Source organism: Parasteatoda tepidariorum, chromosome 1 (genome assembly GCF_043381705.1).
Source record: "Parasteatoda tepidariorum isolate YZ-2023 chromosome 1, CAS_Ptep_4.0, whole genome shotgun sequence".
NCBI classification, from domain to species: domain Eukaryota; kingdom Metazoa; phylum Arthropoda; class Arachnida; order Araneae; family Theridiidae; genus Parasteatoda; species Parasteatoda tepidariorum.
In genome coordinates, this window is record NC_092204.1 from 95,420,039 (window position 1) to 95,442,590 (window position 22,552).

Here is a 22,552-nt window from a genome sequence, read left to right on the forward strand (position 1 = left end):
CCGTTCATTAGAAAAAAAGTGAAGATTTTCGTTTTTTTTCTTTCCTTTTTTGCACACTAAACATGAAAACTAAACTAAAACATTACGCACAAGACAAAAAAAAAAAAAAAAAAAAAAACATGAGTTCACTTATCCCCTTAAATCGGGGTATTTTTACTTTTATAGCCAATCCATGCTTCGAAAACTCAACTGTGACCTAATGCAAACATTACGTAACTTTCTTCTGTGTTGTCTTTGAAATAGACTACTTAAATTATATATGACGTCATCATTTCCTCAACTTCCGCATTCAAGCTGTGACAACGTTTCCTACTGACATACTGATTTAAATAATTGGGTACAAGGTTACTATATCGGCATTTTTTTTATCAGGGCGAATTAAGGCTACAGCTGCAAGGGAAGGTTGAAAAATGTATACAGTTTAATTAAAAAAGTTTGGTCGAAGCTACCAGAAAATTTTAAAATTTATCGTGTTTCTGGTTCTATAAGAAAACCAGAAAGCACGGTGGTTTTTACCGAAGCGCTTTTTTAATGAATTTGGTAGAATATTGTTTAATAAGATGTGTTAAAATTTGGATGTATGGTAATTTTATCATTACGCCTTAGAGCGTGGCCTAAAAGCAATTAATTCGGTTAAATTTTCCTTTCAGATTTAAAATTTTACTAAATATGTAATCATGCGAACTATAAATTTGAAAACTAGAATATCCGGTAAACCGTTTCGATATGACCGGAAAAATGGTTTATATACCGTATATTTTAGTTTTATTCGTTGGTTTAGTATTCAGTGGCAACTTAATGTTTAAAATTTGAAACGCTTTTTTACCTCTTATTGACGTCTCTCATGTTTACAAACTTAATGCTGATTTTTTAGGTCTTGAAACACGTCGAATTATTTTCAATTGGTATATTTTTTAAACTAATGAATTTTTAAATCAAGTAATATGCTTAAATATGTGCGAGCATGCCTGTGAGATATTGATATCTAGGTCTTTTTTCAGAATGGTTTTGCTCAATTTTAGTACTTCGGACAACCTGTTCCACTACCTGTTAGCTGTCGCTCCCCAATCCCTAAAGATTGCTTTGCAATCTTATATATGGTTCGCAATTCCAGATAGTTTTGAAAGCTACTGTTAAACCAATTCGATATGTGGTAAAGCGTAAAATCTTAAAAATATAAGTCAATTATTGAAGCCTTTTAACAAATTCTTTAAACAAATGGAAATTTTGTGTCAAATAGTTATTGAAATAAAAAAATTTAAATCAATAAAATGCAATATAAAAACTTGCAGAAGCAAAACATTAGTATTACTCTTAAAAAAATTACTATTTAAGATCCACTACTTTGTTAAAGACACACTTATAAATTTCAGAATTTAGAGCAATCACTGTAAAGCTGCGCAGTGACCTAACTATTAGGAAATTAAATTTAAATAAATGACAAGCATTAGATAAACTTGCAAAAACTAAATATTCACTCAGCTCTTAAAACACAAAATAGCAATGTTAGTACTCATTTTCCAATAAATAAAATTATGATTATTGAACCTGCATTAGTATAATTAAAACATACTATAGAACATTTTGTTCATTGGCAGGAACTATTCGCATTTAATCTTTCATTTCTTCTTAACCTTCCAAAAATAACAACAATATTAAAAATTTTGTTATATTGCAGGAAAAAAAAAATTGGGGTTGATTTTTATTAGTGTTTGTTGTATAAAACATCAAAAGTAAAGTTTTTAAAAATAGCAATGCGATGAATGCAGCTATTGAATTAACAGAAACCGTTGTATTTCAACTAATAATTGAATTTTTAAAAAAACAGCAATAAATTTCTCACTACCCCTAATGAGTTAGTTACTCATGTTTCTTTAGTAATCGAAACTGAAGAGATTATGTTTTAAAAATATCAGAACGTCTTCCTTATTTAGATTATTTGTGTTCAAGAGAAAGTGAAATCCCTTTGCTAACTATGTTATAAATGATATGTTTTTTATTTAGTAAAGTAAATACAAATATTTAATATCGAACAATTTACAATTTTTGCATTTAATTTTTTATTTTATAACATATTTATTTTTTAATGATTCGCTAGGAAATCCAGTCGCAAAATAATTGTTCAAAAAAGCGAAATACATAGTTTGTTCTATTAAGTTTAAAAATGTGAAGTTTATTTGGAATCATTTTAATTTACTCTTAAAAAAATACTTGTGTTAAAATCTAAAAATTGTTTAGGTTTGTTTCGCTTAGTTTTGAGCAACTAAAGTAGTTCACAGTAGGCTTTTTAACGATAGATTTATATTTCAAAGATCAATAACTACTTTCCATTCGCAAAATTAAATATTTTTCATTTTTCGTACAGATTAAAGTTTCATTTTCAATACACATAAAACAATTGTGTATTAAATATTCATATATCTTTTCATTTCAAGATTTAAAAAGATATATAAAGAATACAGATATTGATGGATAATTTTACATATACGAGGAGTTCTGAAATTATGGAAATGGTCAACAATATCTCGAGAAATCTACAAAGAAACATTTCATTGAACGAGTATTCTTTTGCGTTAGAATGTTGAAGAATGAAATCTTTTTAAAATAAGTAGGCACCGCCCCCTGCCTGCTGATGCTCCCTAACCCCAAGAGAATGCTATGTGAGTTTATATAGTCTGCTTTTAAAATCAGGCTCTCATCGTTAACTCAAACCAACATGAAATGTTTTTGCTTAAAATTTTAAGAATTTCAATCAATTATCAAAATCTTAAAGAAGGATTCTACTTGATTAAAGCAAATCATATCCTTTGTTGGATAATTCCTCTTAAATTAAAATAGTTAGTCAATAAGTTATTGAAGTAAAATTTTTTTTAGTTGAACATGCAATGACAAAACTTTCAGAACTAAACAATAATTATGTTTTTAAAAAATATGTATGACGGCACCTTTACCATGCATTCCTTGATAGCTAAGTATTTTATAAATGCCATTAAAGCCTTAACGTTTTTTATTATATTTAAAAAGCAAAACAACACTACTAACTCTCTTTCAGTTTTCATTGAATGACAGTAAATATGAGAAAAAAAATATTACTATTGCACCTGCATAAGTATAATTAAAATTTAATATAAATTTCATATAACACTTGGTTTGTTGATATGAACTATTCCCTTTTAACCTTTCATTTCTTCCAAACTTCTCGCTCGATTTGTTTCAGCTTTTCGCTATTCAAGAGCGAAAGAATTTTCATTCAGAAATAAGTCAACATATACGGTTACGCTTTCCTGTTTAATACAGCTCCCACGCTTGTCATTTCAGTTCTTTGTTGCCGACGTGAAAAAGAAATAAGGACTTTCTTTGTCCCCATGTAAGAGAAATATGCATATATAGCTCGAAACTTGTTTTAAAATTATTCCATTTATTTTTTCGACTCCTGTTCAATTAATCTTTTAATCTAGTTAATCAAATAAAACCAATAAACTTATTAAAGCTTTTATTAGTTTTATCTTATACTTTAAATGTACCAATATTATAATTAAGTAAAATATAGTTTAAGAATAAATGTGTCCCACACCTTTTCGGGGGCTTCAAAAATTGGCAATTATTGACGCCAATCATACGTAACTAATTGTGTTAATTAGTTTTTATGAGAGTGTGGTAATGCGTTTTTACGGCCATGCAATACGTTCCGATTTTGCCCCAAATTTTAACGCAGCATATCATTTTAAAAATATTTTTTTTCCATTTTAATAATCATAACCTAATAGAAAATCAAAGTACCCAGATATCTATAGAAGCTGATTATCAAAACTAAAATTCAGCGCATAAATTTGCATTTATTTATTTCTTTTAACATCTTTTGGAGTTATTTGGAACTGGCTGGTTGCCAAATGGAGAAAACAAATTCTCTTCGTAGACAATCTTGATTCTCAGTTAAAAAATATGGCTGTAGCTGCTTACGCGATATGAATAATGTAATATGGTTTTAGAATTAATGACTGCTTATATATATAAATACTTTTATTAGTTCTGTTTTTATAAAATGAAAACAAATTAACGTTTGTGCCCTAATTTTGTTACTGTGAAAATACTTTGCGAGTTTTTGAAAGTTATTCAGAATGGTTACATCTAACTCAAAGTAAAACGACATGAGAATTGTGAGGAATTTTCTATCCTTTTGAAAAATTAACATATCTTAGTGTTGCAAAATAAATTTTGATAATTGTTTTATCCGGTTTTGCGTATGACATTGTTTCTGCTTTGCACCCAATTACGGCTTTTTCGCACCAATCGTCGCAATAAATAAAAAAAAAAATACATGTTAATTATAACTGTAGAATTTGAAGAGTTTTTCTTTTTAACTATTTAATGTTAAAAACGTTATTATTTTTGGTATTTACAATGATAAAAATACATCACTGTTGAAGTGCTTTGTGAATAAAGGCTCTAAGTGACATTTCAGTGAGTTTGTGACCTCTTCAGAATGTCATATGGCGCATTCTTCCATAACAAACTAAAATTATCTTTTATGATGTATTACTAATAAAATATATTACTAATAAACTGTATTACTAATAACTCCGATGTCTTACTAATAAACTGGAATCTGAAATTAAGCTAATCTTAATCAGCAAATCTTTTTTTTTTTTAATTATGGCTTGGTTCTTCTACCGCAAAGCTTTTTAATTGTACTAAAATATGCATTGCAAGTGAAAGAATTAAATGTCAGAGAAAACCCTATATCTTTACAGATTCCTACAAAACATCTATGACAACAAAGAAAGAAGTAAGAAGAAATCTTTATTTTAAGACGGCGATAAATTAGGAAGTTTTAGGTTTTGGCTCCAGATTTAATCCTCCGCCGCCAAGAACACAATCATTTTTTCCGTACTATCTTTTTCTCTCCTTACTATTTCATTCCAATTCAATAAGCCTCATTGTTCAAAAATAAAAGTATCTCAGTCGACTTGAAGAATTCCTTTCTTAGAGCAAATGACAAAAAAATTGACACTCGCTTTAAAATAGTCACTATCTGGTACAAATCTACTATACTTCAGCCACTGGTTATATCTAAATATTTGGGAAAGTTCGAATTTCGTAGTAAAATTAGGAAAAGTAGACCCGATATACTTTGGACCGACAGATAGAAAAATAGAGATATAAATAAAACAATGATTCGTCTGTCAAAGACCCCTTAAATTCGATACCATAAAATAGTTATCAATAATATCTCTGATCAGCAACAGTTTTGATATGCTGTTTTTTTTAAAATTCCGGTCTATGTTTTCGTCCAAAAAAAGCATATTTCATCATAATTGTGAATAGTACATATTTTCTCCATTTTATTATTTTGATTTCTTTCTCTGAGTTAACTTATATATATCCAATAGACCATAGCCCATTGTGCAGCTCTAGTGCGATGTAAATAATGTACCTATCTACCTACCAATTTAAAACTCAGATAAACTATCTAGTTTATGCTTACCTATTTTTTTGTCTTCTTCAAACAACAACATGAGAAGGTTTTCAAAAGACAGATAATGTCATATTAATAGCATCAATGTCACTATGCGTTTCCATAACCTTGTTATAGAGAAATTAAATGCGAATGAAAACCTAAAGTGTTGTTTACATTAAAAAATAAGCAATTTTCATTTTCCAAATATAATGACTATTATCATTATTTTCCTTCTATACCTTTGTTTGCGTTAGTTATTTTCCGAGAAGTATCTTTTAGAGCTCTTTAAACTAAATATTTTATGTTCTTATTAACTAGCGCCAACTTTTAGTACAATTTTATTACTGCACTAAAAAAGAAATTATACTTCTAAATTTCTTATTATTTTTAACACAGTGCTTTGAAAAGATATGTAATTAAATTTTGGGTATGAAAGTTATTACTCTATTGTACTCTCACTCATTTTTTTCCTTACCTTATTAACGGAATGCTTAGGAAATATAACTTGAGCACGCTCGGAATCTTCGAAACTTGCAACTTTTTTATAAATAGTGACTTTAGATCATACATAGATTTTTATAACAGGTCTGTTCAAACAAAAATAAAAATGTATTCTGATAAATATTTGTTGAGTTTTGAATCTAAAATTTGGTTGAAGAGAGCTATTTGTCGATGTAAGTGAATATAGATAATGCTAAGTGCTCCGAAATTCAAATTGATAGGAAAATTTAGTTAATAAAAAAATAACAATAAACCATAATAAAAATACGGAAGAGGATAGAAATGTGGTTGCCTGCGTTCTGATTAGGGGCCAGATGTTAATTATACTTGTTTTATTTCAAATTTAGCCAAAAACTGTCGCTGCTAAATAAATTTTTAAACAATTTCTGTTGTACATCAGGTTATTTTAATTAAAATATTCGTATGCGCATGATCATTGTCACATCTGCCCGCACCATGCCATTGCTGGAAATAATGGACTTTTTTAAGAATCGGATTCGTATTTTCCTCATAAAATGTGCCATCTGTTGACATTTGGATTAACTAATTTCCAACGTTGGTTTAAAAAACAATAGTTTCCAAAGACGAAGGTGGCAAACAGTGCGTTTTTCTCTATTATTATATCGTATGTTACTTTTATATTTAACTCTTTGTGATTGGAGGTCTCCTCTTAGCCGCATAAATTGTTTTATGGTGATCTGTTATGTGTTCTCAAACACCACAGTGCCACACAACTACAGACTTAACAGAATTCTCAGCCACTCTATTATAGGCTTTGAAAATGGATATAATTCAAAATAACATTTTACAAATTGAGTAAGCATAATAGCATTTTTACCTTCTTATGATTGTATTTTTCTGTTAATATTATTGCTGCTCATTCCCAAAGATTAGCCAGAGCCCTTGGTCAAAGTTTAAAAGCAATTACTACCCTCAGTAAATGTCAAAGATATCAGATGCACATCAAGTAAGTGCATGAGGATGGTTTGACCAAGACTGATGGGATCAGCAGTGCATTATATTATACCAGCAGTGTACACCAGCCCAGTCACATGAATGAGACCAACTTTTAAATTCCAGAATGAACCACCTTTCGCTCAGCGAACCGTTATGAGATGCACAAGAAGAAAGCATACAGTTCTTGATGGTATTCACTGAGATTTTGAGCCATGCTGACTTCAGTGCCATGAAGAACTGCGCTAGGTCATGAGGTTGAGCAACCATGGCTCGAACTTATATTATTGAATAAGTTTATGTCCGGAGAGTTTGATGGCTAAGGGAGTACAATAAACTGACCCTGGTGTTCTTCAAACCAACTAAGCACGTACACTGCGATCGGTATGACGTGTCGCGTTGTCTGCTCGTTGATATCATCATCCCGAGGCTAAACCATTCATATTTATGGGTGGGCATGGTCCGTAAGAACGGATGTATACTCTTGTTGATCCTTCGTGCCTTCCACAATGAGTGCATCCAGAGAATGCCATGAAAACATTACTCAAACCATAAGGTTCACTCTTCAAGCTTGGATACTTCGAATAATTGTTACTCTGTGTTTGCTTTTAGACGTTTTACGAAGTATACGCCAACGTCCCATAAAGCATTAAATGTGATTTATCGAAAAAACGCCAGCGTCTAGTTGAATATTGTGGTGTGGCTAAATCAAAAAGGGGGGTGACTAACATTAAGTCAAATTAAGATTAAATAAAATTTAGATACTAATTATGTAAAGGCCGAAAAGGTAAATAATGGTGAACAGTGGAAGTGGGTGCAATTATTCAGGTAAGCGCAACTAAGGAGCATGCTGAAAAAAAAAAAAGGAATAGAAAACAACTTATACTGTAAAATTACTCACCAGATACATTCTTTAAGATGCAAAATACTATTTATTTCATAATTGAAGGCATTATAAAAAAACTGGACATGTTAGCAAACATGCCTACAAAAAATAAATCGGCTTCAGCCGAATACAGAGAAAAACATACAGCGATATTGAAAACAAAGCAGCTACTGACTATTTCTTCGTTATGAAGATGGGGGAGAAAACTCTCGCCAAAAAAATTTAACTTTTGCGAATAACCATTCGGTTGGCTGGAGAAGGATCAGAGGGGCAAATCACAGAGCTGCAAATATTGGCCAACTGGCGAAATTAATTGTTAAGCTCCATGCCAAACATGAAGCGGGGTTGTCTAAAGTGGTGATACACCTGGTAAAGAATTTTGTGGAATGTTCTGGAACATTCTTGGCGCCATCATAAGATCAAAAGGGGCGCTTCGCATTTGATGCAAGCCGAAACGTGGGAAAGAGGACTTGGTGTCAATTCCTTCTCCCTCCAACAATAGGGGTTTGCTGAATGGACATACATCTTGCTGTCAGCAAGTAACAAAAGGAGGAATCTTCTTTTAAAGGAAGAACATAAATGCAGAGAAAGATTACTTTCCCAAGGTTACAAAGCAAATTGAGGCTTAAAACTTAAATATTACATGAAATATATTGCAAAGAATTATTGAATACTGATAAATAAATAACATTAATTACAAGTGTAAAAGGAAGAAATTAAAAAACATACAATTAAAAGTTTATCACAAATTTAACAGTTACAATTATTTACGCGTTTAATACATTATTAACAAATTAACAATTAGCAAATGATTATTAAATTAGATGAATGATGATGATTAAATAAATTAGATGATTAGATAATTAAATTATAATTAACAATTGATTTTACTCAATATGTAGTATATCATACTACAAATATCATAAATTGTTTTGAAAGCCAGTCACTTAAGATTATATTTAGATTACATTTTTCTTCATTATCTTGCATATTACTGCGTTTGTACAAAAACAACAAAAATCCGTGTAATAAAACAACTATGTATAAATTTAAAACGTCCGCTAAGATATGAAATTTAATTAAACATTCTATTGCAGGAAGGATATAAAAATAGGAGCACCTCTAAATACAGGTTTTAAATTCAATCTTAAATTTTTAATTTACGTATTCAGCTCCATGTTCAAGTATTACTCCATGTTCAAGTATTTAAGCTTATATTTAAGAAAAAATGTTTAAACTAACGTCACACCATTTGCCTGTCCACTGGTAATCCATTAATGATAAATCAATTATACATCGCAACTAATAAGAATAAGTTGCGATTTTTATTTGAGTATGAATCGTCTACTTGGAATGAAGAAACGACAATTTATTTATTTAATCTACTCAGTAACACAGTTCAGCCTCTTGCTTGGACAACTCTATTTTTACAAAAGCTTTACAGTAACCCAATATTAAAGAAAATAATATTTTTGAAACATTAACATTTTAACATTAATAACTAACATCAGTTTTGCAAGATAAGTTAAACTTTTGTTCCATTTCAAATTAAGTTTAAATCCTTTCTAATACTCAAAAAACAAACATGCAAATTAATATTCTGTATAAATTATTCGCAAAACCAAACTGGTAAGTCAAAGGCTTACTTACATTAAATAATCCGCCGAAAAGTCAGAGTTACTTCCAAATCAGAAAGCGCCATAAAATGTTTTATTTTACGAACTTTAAATTCATCAAGTCTATCATTTAAAAGAAGCAAATTTAACTCGATTAACTTTTTGTTTCAATGTTCTAATTTTTTGTTTGTACATCACTTTAATTAATTAGCTCAACGTGAAATAAAGTTTCAACAAAGGAGTGAATTCATTATGCAAATTAGGTCATAAATTCTGAAATCTTAACAAAAACTAATTTCTTAGAGAAAAAGGGCCTAGCTTAACCATATAACGCTCGTTGATTTTAATATTTTATGATTTAGGAATTAAATACTGGTTATAAATATGATTCCGAAATTTTGCTTTAACAAAGATGTACGTTTGTGAAATTGTGTTTGAAGAATTATGTTTTGAGAAAAATGAATGTAAATGTTCTTAACGAAGTGAAGTATACTCGTGGCGAAACTAAGCTTAAAGCGTTGGATGCAGAGTGTTTGGTGACACCATCCTTAATAGTTGTTTTTAGAGTCCTTATTACAAAAAGTATGTGTATTGGTGTTCGGAAACTAGTATTTAAGTGATGAAAAATAAGCGGTTTCTAATTTCTTAGACATAAAATTCGTTCTAGACACACGGAGACTGGAATGTGCTTTTAAACTCGCCTGTTTCCTCCCGCGTGTAGATCTATATTGGTGTGTATTACACATGTCCTACTGTACCATGATTTGTTAAATTTTGATTGCGTATTTGGTTTTTCTTGGTTTAAATATTTTGTGACCTCCAATATGTATAATTTGTGACCTCCAATATGTATACTTTCTTTTTAAGTTTCTTAAATGTGGTCTTTACAGATCACAATGCATAATATGGTTCAGTAATGCTCCATACCTATAGAATAGTTCGTACAAATAATGCCTAGTAGAGACTCGAAAGTTTGGGCTTGTATTGTTCGAGTTTCCCTTAAATCCGAGTGAGAGAAAAAATCAGTTTCGCGTGCTTACAAAGAATGATCAATGCATGCACAATGTGTAAAAGAATTACACTTGCCGTGCGAAGCAATAATTAACTTAGATAAGAAAGCTTTTGTTATCCAAAGATGAGAAACTAAATGGTGATGGGATACGTGCAGTGATTTTAACGTCACAAGCTTATTCCAGCCTATGGATCAGAGTGCTAATATATCTAATGATAATAATATTAACATAAATGCGAAAGTATCGTTCTAGATTTCAATAATAGTTTCGAAGATAAGGAAGTCATTTCAGGTCTTAAGAAAGTAAATTTTGTGAAGGACAAAAGTCAGTAAAAATAGATTGATTTCAATAATCTTTTCGATAAGTTAAGGAAGATAAGGAAGCCATTTCAGGTACTAAGAAGATAAATTCTGTGAAGGACAAGAGTCAGCTACAAATGCATTGATTTCAATAATCTTTTCGACAAGCTACAGAGGATAAGAAAGTCATTTCAGGTGCTAAGAAAGTAAATTCTGTGAAGGGCAAGAGTCAGCAAAAACTAGCTTCTAAAATATCGCATTTGTCGCAGAATATTTTACTACTACTTTCCATATGTTAGCTCTTACAAATGGGTCCTAACTTTAAGAATTTTTCTATTTCAGTAGACCACAAGGAAGAGCATTATGTATTGAGTGGCTCAGTCACTAAACTCTTTTCACTGAAACATACTACATTAAAATAAATTTAAGGCATAAAAGTATAACACAAGCTTTTGTTCACCTATAGTACTTTTTCGAACTAAGTACGATTAAATCATATTGCTGCATTTTTATTATTTTGGATGGATTAAGCAAAGATGCTATTTAGGTTCTCAAGCTTCTTATAAATATTAGTTATTTGCTAATATTTAATGAAGATGCTACTTGTAAACATTCTTCAAGTATCCAGAACCCACTAAAACATTTCATCTTTAATGAATGGAATTAAATGCGTTAGTAGTGAACATCAATTTATATTTGATTGATAATTAATAGCGTATTTAATTAAGTATATTCAGTATAAACTATTTTTAAGTCTAGTACTCTAGTATTGTCTTTTTTTTTGTAAAACCATTAGTAAATGATGTTAATATATTGCTGTAATGTTTTTAATACTTAAGTTTGTTGTCAGTATAGTATGAGTCGAGTACTTTCTGTAGTTCTCTACCCGGCGTAATCCCCTTAAATGTTCAAAATAATTTCAGGTCAAGAATAGGCACCAAATTCAAGCTAAAATAATTCGGCCTATCCAACGTATCTAAAGAAAAGTCTAAGACCCACCTGCGTCTATCAAAAACATCTGTTCAAAAGCTTTTTATACTTCGTGACTTTATTCACAGTTGAGAAAACGGTCAAGAAGGGGTCAGTCATTCCTCCTAATATTATGTGCTCTTAAAAAACAATGGATAACCAAAAATCCTTTGAATCTAAAGTAACTCTATCATAATTATAAACATAAAGTGAATAAATAAACAGTTAAAATCGTAATTAAATATACTTATTCAAGTTAGAATATAAATTAAATAATGATACAATAAAAAAAAATTAGATATCATTGCTATACCTATATGTGATTTCATTTATATTTTTTTAAGATATTTCCTTTTTATAATCTTATCTAATCAAAATTTCATATTGAAAATTGTGACTTTTTACCCTTAAAAATTAATAGAACACTTGAAAACAACTTCAATTTTCTTTTACTTATACAAATTAATTAAATATTGCATTTTGCTATCACTCTAAAATATTAGTTTTATAATTTCCTGGAACTATGAAAATATGGTTTGTTTCGGAACAACAAGTATAGGCTAAACTCAACATTTATTAATAAGATCGTTTGAAACTAAATATGAAAATTGAATTAAAATTAATTGGCGAGGTATTTCTTTTCTTTTTATATTTAATTTCAGTTTCGAATAACAATCAGAATAATCGAATTTGCCCAACACAGAAATTTACCTAACACGTGCAACTCATTCAATAACAATGACGATTACGTTAAAAAGGATGAAAGACTATCACTCACTAAGTCAATTACCAAATCTATTTTCTCTTTTATTTGATTAGCATTGATAAGTTGCATTTGCAGGTGTTTTGCTTCAACTAAGATTTAACCTTCAAAGAGAAATTTTTCAATTATTGTTCTAAAGTTGTAATTGTTCTTTCTCACAAAGAATTAAATCACACTAGTGAACTTTTTGATCTGTTGGCCATTTATTTTACTTTTTTGTTTCCTTCCCAGTTAATGAAAATTTACGGCATGCAAGTTATATTTCACTTAGAACGTTTTACGTTTAGATTCAACCAATATACGAAAATGATTTTTAACATAAATTTATATAAGAATATCTATATATAGTTTATATTTTTTACAATATAGTTTATATTTTGTATAAAGAATTACGTAGGAATGCTCTTACGTAATAATGAAGGAATGCTCTGAAAACTTAAAAATACATGTAATGTCACGAAAATTGTTTTTCTGCTACATTAAAAATGTTAAAAACTCTCAGTGCTAAAATGAAATTTAAATGATATCTGCATCCTATTTGTAATCAAATTTAATGTTTTTGTGAAATGCAATCCTGGTGAATGTAGTTGTATAAGTAGTTCTCTTCATCCGGAACAGTGTCCCGCAGTGAACTGATCCTAAAGACACGGTTCCCAGTAGAACACCGAAGTCAAGCAGCACTGGCTGAGTCAGTAAGCGAGTGGGTGACATTTTTATCAGTCTACGTAGGGACTGAGGGTGCGCAGTATCGTTCCTCGTTAAACTGTTCTACCGTAAAGTGCTTGACTTTGCATTCAGGTCATTGGGCTACCAAAGTGGAGGAGCCATCCCCTTTGCAAAAGATCAAAATTATGATGGTATGTCTTCGGAACATTCTCGGAGATGTTTCCCACAGTCTCCAATAGCCCATTGTGCAGCTCTAGTGCACCGTAAATATCATACCTACCTACTTATCTCATCCCGTAAAAGAATAACATTTGAATTAAGTTTTTCACAAAATTAAGACAACCTATTTTAAACTAAATTTGATTGTAAATATGGCGCGTTATTTTGTGAATTTTTTGCGGTGGTTCTGAGGCAGAGAACGTTGAAGTCTTTTATTCTAAACCATTATGTTGTCTTCAAGGTGCAATTCGGGTAAATATTGTACATTAATTAGCCATTGAAGAAAAATATGCGAAACTACTGATATTTTTAAAAAGAACTTATCTCTGTGCCAGGCCCTCTAAGAGAGGCTCAAGATTTGATCTTTCATCTAGAACATTGTTTCTCAACGGGGGCGGTAGGAGCATGCTGAGGGGCGGAGAACATGTTTTGGGCAGTAGGGGGGCGTTGGGTATGTTTTGGGAGTTAGGGGGGCGATGAGCATGTTTTGTCATTCAAATTTAATTTTGAAACTCCCAAATAAAATTATTAAATTACTATTGATTTAATAAATAAAATTAATATACAACTAATGTTGAAAGAAAGATAAAATCTATATATTAAATTAAGATTATCCGATTCACCATTTGTACTAGCAATGAAACAAACTTATGTGCACAAAGCATGATCTTACATAACTACCACAAGGTCGCTAAACCCAATATGTTTTTAAACCAATGTATTTAATATCTTCATGATGTGTCGGATATGGGCCGCTGCGCGGCCCAAGAGCCTAGTTTTTTATAAATAAAGCAAAGCATGAGTCAGGTTTTTTGTCTCTGACTCATACGAGCCATATGAATGTTTGGTTTGACTCATGTTTCTTATGAAGGTTTTCGTTAGCTTCCCTTTAGTCTTTCCCCCCAGTTTCAATTCAATTTCACAGTTTATTTGGCTAGGTTCGTGGGTGAATTAGTTTTCTTTCACCGTTTGTATTTTGCTATCTCTAACAATGTCGAGAAACAAAAATAATTGTCGTCAATACAGTGTCACGTACTTGAAGTTCGGATTTGTCCTATCGCCGTTAAACTCTCAACTACGCATGTGTTTACTTTGTTAGAAAGTTTTATCTAATGAGGCAATGAAACCTTCCCGTTTGCAGGAGCATTTGCAAAAAATTCATCCTGACAAACCAAATAAAGATCTGTCATTTTCACGAACATCAAGCACAAGTTTCTGACGGCACCTTCGGTCTCAGGCTTACTAACAACCTCATCACAAAAATGCGATGATAATTTGATAACCTCTTATAATATATCAAAATTAATTGCTAAATCTGAGAATCTTTCATACCATTGGCGAAGAGTTGATACTGCCAGCTGTTAGGGAAATTTTAGAAACAGTTTTGCACCATCCAGCTGCATCCAGTGTAATAAAAAATATCCCATTAAGCAACGATAAAGTGCAGCGACGAAATAATGAGATGGATGAGACATTGAAGTTTCTTTATGCTAACTTTTGATATCCAACGCATTTTCCCCTCAAGTTTATGAGTCAACCTATTGCCAAGTAATGAGGCGTTACTGTTGGCATACGTCCGGTTTGTTAAAGAACGAAAAATTAATCAAGAGATGCTTTTTGCAAGAAGCTTGTTTGCAGAAACCCAATGTGAATCTATTTTTAATTCTACCAAAGACTATTTTAAACAGAAAAATATTCCTCTTGCGAATATTATCTCTTGCTATTGATGATACTCCTGCAATGGTGGCACCACATCGTGGGTATATCGCCGTTTTGAAGAGGGATCCATAGACAGCATTTAATTTTAAAAAATCTCAGTAGTCGTTTACATCAGTTATTGCAATATGTCAAGCTCTCTGCTGTGAACAAAATTCGCAGTAATGCTCTCAACGATTGATAATTCATAAGCTGTGCAAAAAAATATAAACAATGAATTCAATCGTTTGCTACTTCACACTGAGATTCGCTGGCTTTCCTAAGTCGTCTGTCTCAATAAGTTTTAGAATCTTTTCGACTTTGTATTTGAGTTCCTCGAAGTCAGAAATGTAGTTCTGAAAGACAAATCGCTAGAATTTAAGATAGAAGTTGCACACATGATCGATTTATTTGAAAAATTTTATGGTGTTAATTGACAACTTCACGGCCACAAGCTCAATTTGACCACTACAAAATTAGTTTTATCTGCTTTTCTAAAAAACTCATTTTATGGAAACAAAATTTTGATCGGTATGAGTTTAGTCAATTTCCAATCTTATCGGATCTTAAAAATAATAGTTAAATTCCCTCTGATGATACACAAGAATATTGCTAACACTGAGTCTTTACACATGGACTTTTCCGACCGTTATAAACATGTTTTGCTCCTGGAAGTCCCTCAATGGGTAATGAATCTTTTGAATATTGAAAAAGCAGAGGTTCAGATTTAGGAGGAAACGGCCGAACTTACAAGGGATGAAATGAAACTTTGAAATGGTGATGATCTCACAGAATTTTGTTTGGCTTCAAGGTAACACCACTCGCCTGGGCTATAGATTATCATCAAAAAAGTTTAAATTGCCTTCCCTTCCTCCTACCTTGTCGAACAAAGATTCAGTGCTGTGACGGATATAGTCACAAAAAAAGAGGGTTCTTGCGACTTTACCTCACTGAAAATATTGAATCGAATGTTAAGAAACTGGTTCTGAACCATCACGCACACTCATTCCACTATCATAGTTACTTGATTGTTTCGTTGATAATAATTTCTAGAGTAAAAATGATTTTTGGGTATTTTTTTTCGTCATCGAATTAAGAATTAATTACTCATTTTAATTATAGGTTTCTTTGTTGTATTTTTTTTCCAATACTGCATTTATTTTTATCATAACAAATAGACTGCGATTACCTGACGGGAGAAAAATATTGAGTTAACGTGCACACTTATTTTTTAGAAAAAAAACCAAGCAAATTTAATTCTAAAGAAATTGCTTAAAAATGTTGCTTCTTATAATTCATCACCCCCTCTACCCCCTTTCTCAAAATAACTAGATTTTCGCAAAAGGGGTGGGGGCGTTGCAATTTTTTTTGCTTCATAGGGGGGTGGTAACGTTAAAAAGGTTGAGAATCTATGATCTAGAAGATCATGATTAAACTAAATTCAACTTATTTAGGGATTTTGTTTGATTTTGCATTTTAGCCAACCGCAATTTCTTTAAAAATTACTCATTACAATCGTTTTTCATTATGACTCAAATTTGCAAAGAGGACAAAATTTATTGGAAAATTGTGAAAGTGATAATTTTAATTATTGTTCGACCATGCATCGCAAAAAAAGTCAGTGAATAATTTAAATTGCATTAAAATACACTCACGTCCATAAATTAAGGATATTGGCAAATAAATACTAAGTAACAAAACAAACGTGACTTATTTATGAAGCTCATCCATTAAAAAGAAATAGGGAATTAAAAATATGGTGTATGTATGATATCATTCATAAAACAGTCCCCTGGAACAATTATAAAACAATATATCCTTTACAAAAGCTTAGTAATACATGGTTGGTACATATAATGTCTCTCATGTAATGAAATACAATCTGTACAAATCCTAGGCATACAGAGTTTCAAACTATTCAGCTGATCTTTTTTTATAATAGTCGTTGAACAGCAGACCCAATTTTGGGTTTACGACTACTGATGTTTAACTCCGGAGCCTGTAATTTTGAACCAATGCAGAAGACAAGGGAAGTCCTGCACCAAGTACTGGGAGAAATCTGTCTTCGTGGAGGATTTTTTTATGGAACTAACCCGCTTCTGCATGACATGGAGAGGAAAACCTCCCACGGTTAGCCTGACGACAAGGGAACTCTAACCCATGATCCGTTTAACACTGAGGATATTTTATTCAGCACTGTGGTCTGTGCAAGCAGGGCGCGGAATTCGTACCGACCAGCCATCGCTGGGATTCGAACCCGGTAACCCTCGTTGGAAGGCGGACGCTCTATCCCATGACCCACCACTGCTCCAAATCAATTATTATCTCATGGAAACTCCCGGATCAGTTCCCCCATAAGAATGATTTGTTATGGGAACATGGAGGACTTTGTGACTCGACAGATTTAACGAGCATCAGTCATCATTTACTGCACGGGGAGTCTTCAGCCGGCGGGGATCGAACCCATGACCTCTTGGACATGGGCCCAGTGACCTATCAACTAGGATATCCCGGCCCGCAGATGAGCTTGGGGAAGATTGCAATTTAGCAGCCGAGCATTCCCCACACATGTTCTATCGGATTCAATTCAATCAGGTGAGAATGCTGGGTATATCATACTGGTGATATCCTTCGATTTATGGCATTCGTTTACGATATATTCTCGGTGAGAACGAGCGTAATCACTCATATTCCCAAATTCTGTACCTACAGCACCCCTTGACAAACGTACGTATTGTTTCCGAATGATGTCCCGATAAATTTAGCCCGCCATGGTTTCGCTTTTAACGTGCAGATCTGTTCTAGTATCCAGTATACTTCCCCCCCAAGCGAGAAATGCTGCACCAACGAAACAGTGTCGTTCGATGATGATGTCTTGGCGGTAACGGTAACGAGTACCTGACGTCCGACTGTGAGTTTCCATGATCGGAACACCTCTGACAGGCCTGCGATAATCTGAACCAATATTTCCTAAACGTCTGTTCAGGGTTTGCCTTTAAATTGCGGTATCAGTGGCCGCAGATCTCTGACGAGATAGGTCGGATGCTGTGCACGGTCTTTTCTTTTGTGGCTACAGCCAAATACCGGTTTATATTCAGCATTGCAACTCGCAGGCAACTAGCCCTGTAATGTTTACTGACGTCTTGGAGTCGTTGCTAAAGCTTAGTGATGACACTTAATGAAATTCCAAGTTCTTCGGGTACTTCCATCTGAGTACGTCCACATTACAGGCGAGTGATAATTCTACCAAGGTAAAAAAATCATCCATTTGTGCCTTTTGTGTTATAACTATTCGCTTATGACACTCAGTGGTTCACAGAACGCTTGTGGATGCCACTTATTTGCCACCACTCTTTTTAAGTCCCTCTCTTACTCTGTTTTCATTATGACGCACTATACGCGTCATTTGGTGGTTCTCTGTACTTTGCATATTATTCTTGAAGATGAGTGTGGTAGCTCTACCGGCGAAATTTTTACTTTGAAGTTCGATTTCCGTGCAATTCTGAATTATTCTTATGGACATGAGTGTATATTGAAAATTTAGAGATATATGAGTCAAATGGAGCACAGTACTTTAGTTAAATTGTATTGGCATTTTAAGGAAAGATTCAAAATATTTTATCGGCAAAAATTTCTTTACAAGGTAGGAACTAGATATCCTTTTTTTATTTAAAACATTTCCGTTCTAATATTGAAAATGATTGATAAATTATTTTTTCTCTCAAAAAAATGATATTCACGGAAACGATTTTTCAAAAACAAAAATAGACTTTGCGGCTACAGATTATGAAGGATACATGTATATGATGATTAAGTTAGCATGCTAACATACACATGTAGCAGCTTGTCAGGAGAATTTATTCGATTCTATAAGCGACAAAACAGTTATGTTTTTACATATGATAGCAGCATTTATAAGAATACAATCCGATGGTAAGAACTAAAATAGCGAGCACGTTTCTGATCTTTCATCATTAAGAGCCATATATCGGCTTGTTCATAGAAGGTTATTGAACATTTCTTTATCATTGTATTAATGAGATATTTATTGCAGACGTAATAATGAAGTATCTGTGGATTTACCAAGATTATATTTGTTATAACTTTTTGGGATGGTTAGTATAATTTTGTTTCTTTTAAAGCAAAATAATTTTCCAAAAGTTTTTCTTCTCATAAAGTAGGGGAGCACAACCTTTTTGAGTGAAGGGCCACTTGCACAGCAGGTTGGCTAACGAAGGGCCGCACATGTATTGAGACATGTTAATGACAAATGTAGTAATGTTTATTTAACATTAGCGTTCTATTTTTTTATCAATAAACTTTGTAATATATTTGTAAAAAATTAAAGGTGTTCATTTTTAGAATTCATTCAAAAATAAAGAAACTTATACTTTTTTTTTACAAAACAAATTGCTATTTTTATCATATGAACAATAGATTTATCAAAATAAATAAACTTTGAAAAAAAGAAATGTTTTTTTTTTTTTTTTTTTTTTTTTTTTTTTTTTTTTTTTTTTTTTTATCATATCATGCAATACGAAAATTCATTTTGGAATTACGGGGCGCATCCAGAAAGTAAGTTTCCCTATTTTTTTTTTAAAAACAGGAACTCATACTTTCAGGAACATATTTATTGGCAACAAGTACAGCAATGTCTCAGCTATTTTCCAACATAGCCACCTCCAGAATTGAGACACTTGTCGTATCGTGGGATCAATTTTTGTATTCCTCTGTCGTAGAACTCTGCCGCCTGTAAATGGAACCAGCGTGTGACAACTCTTCGTCATTGCCAAAACGCTCACCGGAGGACAGGAATTTCTTGAGGTGCAAGAAAACATGAAAATCGCTGGGAGCAAGATCAGGGCTGTAGGGTGGATGATCAAACAACTCCGAGCCAAATTTCGTCAAAACAGCTGCTGTGCATCGAGCTGTATGTGAAAGAGCATTGTCATGGAGGAGCACAACACCTGCAGTAAGCATTCCACACCTCTTGTTTTGAATAGCACATCGCAATTTCCGCAATGTTTCACAGTAACGGTTGGCGCTTACTGTTTCACAATGTGGTTCCATTCACAGGCGGCAGAGTTCTACGACAGAGGGATACAAAAGTTGAACCCATGATACGACAAGTGTCTCAATTCTATGCTGCTATGTTGAAAAATAGCTGAAACATTGCTGTACTTATTGGCCAAAAATATGTTCCTGAAAGTATGAGTTCTTTTTTTTAAAAAAATAGGGAAACTTACTTTCTGGATACGCCTCGTAAATTCTAATAAATAAAAAAAAACTGCAATGCCCACAGAATGAAAGTAGGAAAAAATTTTGTCATAATCAAGTAATATAAATTCAAATTAAATATTTTAATTGAAGAAAATTTACAGGTTTTTAACAAAAGCCTAAAATAAAAACAAAACTGTGAGAGTATAGGAAAATAAAATTCAATGCTTATTTTGTAATGTACTTTATTATTTCATTTTATTAATTATTAGATTTTTTTATATCGTAAAAAAATTTTTTTTATGGAAAAAGATCACTTTAGCAACAAAAAATTGAAATCTTAACTACAAACAGTGAGCAGTTTAAAAATTCACGTTTTCCGCCATTTTATGAATTTCTCAAGTTGCAATAACATTGCATTTAAATTAGGGATGTAACGAGTATTTGGCCCTTCTGTGAAAAATTCAGTTGGTTGAATGATCAGTCAAATATTCGGCAGAATATTTTTTAGAAATGTATTTTTCTAAGTTTTTTTTATTTTTGAATTTTTATAGATATTACTTTTTTTTAAAAATTATAATCAGACAAGTCAATTTTGTCATTTTTTCGATACTTTGAGAATTGAGAAGGATTTTTTTTCTATTTTTTGCTGTGTTTATTATAACCCAGCATTTCAACAGAACTTCTCATACTATTAATTTATTATCACTCTTTCCCTATACTGTAATATAAATAACCAGTAACATAGAAAAGTGTGATTTTCAGCATTAAAGTTTTGCTTTTGGAACTAAAAAAAATTTGTTTTTTCTGTTTTTCCTTTTTAGGCATTTTTATTCTGACTCAGCATTTTTTTTAAAAATAAAGTTGCTAATAAAATTTATTTTATAGCAATTTTTTTTCTTCTAAAATTATAGCAATAAGAAAAATTTAAATTGCGATTTTCAGCATAAGATTTTCATTTAAAAAATTAAGAACGTTTTTTCTAACTTTTCATTTTTTTTAAATAAAAAAAAACTTTTTTTAGACGTTTTTATTATAACGCAGTAATTTTTAATAGCATTTTTGTTGACTTAATTCTTTTTTCTTGGCTTTTTCTGGTAATTGGAAAACTGAGATGTTCAGCTTTAAAATTTTCTTTCAAAAATTCAGATTGATTTTTATGTTCTCTGTTTCGCTTCTTGACATTTTCAAAAACGTTCTTGATTAGCCTTATTTTTTAGAGTTAATTTATGAATACGTTTTTCCAGGAAATATTTTTCTGAGCATTGAAATTTCAGTTTCAGTGATGCTATGCTGCTAAAAGATTTTGCTATTTGGCCCCAAGTGTACGGCGTTCAGTCGATTTTTCTTCTTCTTTTTTTTTAACGAATATTTGGTTTTTGACCAAATCACAATTCATTACCACATTCGACCAAATCATGTTCGTTGCGGAAAAAAAACGAAGGAAAAATAACAAGGATTTACTATAAAACTGCACCGAAATACCGTATCAAAAAGTGATTATTTAATTGCGCGATTAACAATCACGTGTCGTAATAACATCATAGTTAAATAACGGGATCGTCAAAATCATGTGAAAAAAGTATAGAAATAATTGGGTGAAAAAATTACTTATACTTATGCTGAACTCAGCACGAATAAAGCTTGTCAAATGCGCGATTTAAAATTTGCATGTCGTAATAGAATAATTGGAATTTTCTATGATATGTGGGAGCGCATAGCAATAACTGCCGAAGAAAATTGTTGAAAAAAAGAAAGAATTGCAACAAAAAAAACAAAAAAAAAATCACTTAGATTTAAGATGATATCGTCACAAATAAAGTGCATCAAAAAGTGATTATTTAAATGGGCGATCTGAAACTCACGTCGTAATAAAAATTCGGGATTTCCGAAATCACGTAGAAAAGCGGAAATAACTGTTTAAAAAAAATCATTTATATTTACGATAAAATCGGCTTAAAGAAAGCGCGTTAAACGTACATTTACTAAAGAATCTGTTATAATTGATTGTGCCAAAATGTGATGACTTAAAAGTGCGATTAAAAATTGCCATTTTTTAAACTTCTTTTATTGTGTTTAGAAGTTCTCGCGGGCCGCACTTCAGTAGTCGAAGGGCCGCATTTGGCCCGCGGGCCGCAGGTTGTGCACCTGCGCAGGTTGTGCATAAAGGAAAGATTCAAATTTGTCTCATTTTTTTTCTCCAAATAAACTTAATGAAACCACCCAATAATTTCTATCAGTTATATTTTATTTATAATGATCATGTTTAATTCATTTCTTTTATCGATGTAATATT

General features: G+C 31.7%; 1 protein-coding gene across 2 annotated transcripts in view; it reads left to right on the forward strand.

The window, feature by feature from the left end:
- The window catches only part of LOC107453971 (TGF-beta receptor type-1), a 716,084-nt gene that overhangs the window by 110,016 nt on the left and 583,516 nt on the right, over positions 1–22,552 (forward strand). The window lies entirely within an intron of this gene.